This window comes from Seriola lalandi, unplaced genomic scaffold, assembly GCF_002814215.2.
Source record: "Seriola lalandi dorsalis isolate HSWRI2012SDOR001 ecotype SW California unplaced genomic scaffold, Sedor1 jcf7180002054479, whole genome shotgun sequence".
Lineage (NCBI taxonomy): Eukaryota > Metazoa > Chordata > Actinopteri > Carangiformes > Carangidae > Seriola > Seriola lalandi.
In genome coordinates, this window is record NW_019525032.1 from 5,996 (window position 1) to 8,406 (window position 2,411).

Here is a 2,411-nt window from a genome sequence, read left to right on the forward strand (position 1 = left end):
GAGGAAACACTGAAGCTTCCTATCTTACCTCCTTCAGCAGAGGAAACACTTTCTGGTTAGGACAGGAGGATTTTAGTACATTTAGTTTCTTCTCCAGATGAAATGAAATATCTACAGTCACATGATCACGTTGATATTTATCTACATTTGAAACAGTTGAAGATCCGATCATCACTGAAGAGTCTGTCATGACGAGAGCTGATAGAAACTAAAGGTCAAAGTTTACATATCGACAGTTAAGGTGTATTGATTGATTTCCAAATGCCAGTCACGCATCAAGTAACACTCCAAAAGACATTCCACCTTAAGAGTGCTCGGTAGTTGCTGGTCTTTTTAATGAATTGTGCAAAAAATTATAGCGAAAAAATATTTGCAAATAAATAAATAAATTCTATAAAACAAAACAAAACAAAGCTGCTGTGGAATCAGATCTTTCATCCTGCAGCAATCCCAAAAAAAAGCTCATTAAATCCTGACTAAATACTTCATTAAATAGAAATGTCAAATACGTCTATAACAGGAAACTATTCTATGTAACTCTTATTCTATCGGCTCGACTTTCTCTATTTGTATTTTTTGTCATGTCATCTTGTTTCAGCAGCTCAGTCCTGTTTGTTTAGTGTTTGTGGTCAGAGGAGGATTTATCGTCCAGGTGTGTGTCGCCGTGTCGCCGTGTACCTGGTCGGCGAACTTGGCCATGTAGTGCTGCAGGCGGCTCTGGTTGTCCGTCTGCTCACACATCTGAACCAGGATGTCGAAGTCACAGAACTTCTCAGCCAGCGCCGCCACCCACTGGTACTGACCCAGCTCCACTGCAACACACACAGATACACACTGACTACACACACACACACAACACACACCCTCACACACTGATGTTCGTCCACAGGTCGCTGTGTTTCCTGCCGTGAGACGACAGTTGGTCGCCCTGGTAACAAAGAGCTCGATGGTTTGTGATTTACAGTTTATTATTATATTAATTAAGGGAAGATTTTTTAATTGATTCTTTTTATCCTCAGTTACAGGAGCCCAGAAAATCTGCACTATTCTTTCCGTTTCCAGGATCTTTTAACTTCTTTCTTTTTTGACTCTAAAAATTTGATTTCCCTCATTTATTTTTATTTTTATTTTTATATTTAAAGAAATGAATTCAGGCTGCATCTCTCTCTCATCCCGTCTGTAGGTGACAATCTTAAACTGCTTCTGATTTCATTAGTTCCTGGTTGTTAGTGGCACTAATCTAATTTCCAGTGAAGTCTAATGTTTAAAACTTCCTGTTAGAGTTCAAACATTTATTTTATATTAACTATAAAAAGTCCTGCTTGGTTCTTATGTGGGTCAAAATACTTTAATAACAACATTTATTGGATCTTTAAAAAAATGTTTTTTTAAAACCACAAAACAAATATCAGTCAATATTTTGTTATTAGATTTTTACCTTGAGAAAATAGAGACAGGAAACCAGCGCTATGAAGCAGCAGAATTATTTATAATAATATTTGATGTATTTAATATTTGCCCCCCCCCCTCCACCCCGGCCTGTAGTTTGTGATGTCAGCGATGTGAATCTTACGCAGCGGCTGCAGCAGCTCAGAGCGCCGCTGGCTGTACTCCATCTCCAGGCTGTTGTAGCGCTCCTGTTGGGCCCCCGGGGGCCTCTGCTGCTGCAGGGAGGTCAGCTGGGCCACCCAGCCGCCCAGATAGATGTCCAGCAGCGCCACCAGCTGCTCGCACAGGGCGCTGCGGAGCGTCGAGTCGGCGTGCGGGTACACTGAGCGCAGGATGATCTCGTGCTGGCGGGAGATGACGGAGCGAACGCCGCCCACGCCGCCGGACGCTGAGGGAGGAAAGAGGTTGATAATTGATTTCATATTGCCGTAAAGTGTTCAGGTCTACAGGTGTAGCTTACGACAGGTGATTTACCGTGAAGCGGTTTGTTGTTTTGGATGAAGCTAAAACAGTTAAAACATTTACGCAACAATATTTCCCACAGACATAATGATCTGTTTTCAAATCTAAAAAGAATCGAACTTCAATCCGTGGTGTTTTATTATTGGACAATGTCACTTTAATTAATCAATATCATAATATCACCGTCCATGTGCGACACAGACTAAAAATAATCTCCGAACTCTTCTCACTTTCTTTTATTCGTCCGTTTGTCAGACGTTTATACGAGTTACAGGAGGACGTCGTCCTGGTGACGGGATTTTATCTCCTAAACAAGTGTTTTGTGACGTCAGACTGACCCTGACCTTTGACCTTTGACCATCTAATCAGTTCATCCTGGAGTCCTAGTGAATGTTTGAAGAAGGTTGTGGTGGTGTGCGCTAACACTGACAAGCTAATATGCTAATCTTGTGCATTTGCTTGTTGTTAATTTCTTTAATCACCAGCAGCTGTTTGGAAAC

The 2,411-nt window shown here is 41.4% G+C and overlaps 1 pseudogene across 1 annotated transcript in view; it reads right to left on the minus strand.

Annotated features, from left to right (window-relative positions):
• LOC111659459 (nuclear pore complex protein Nup133-like) overlaps positions 1 to 2,411 on the minus strand; it is a 15,328-nt pseudogene that overhangs the window by 3,444 nt on the left and 9,473 nt on the right. Inside the window, exons 7-9 of the transcript XR_015437640.1 lie at positions 1,574 to 1,883; positions 603 to 812; positions 29 to 111 (exon numbers count right to left, since the gene is read on the minus strand). The product of XR_015437640.1 is annotated as a nuclear pore complex protein Nup133-like (transcript). The remainder of the gene's footprint in view (positions 1 to 28; positions 112 to 602; positions 813 to 1,573; positions 1,884 to 2,411) is intronic.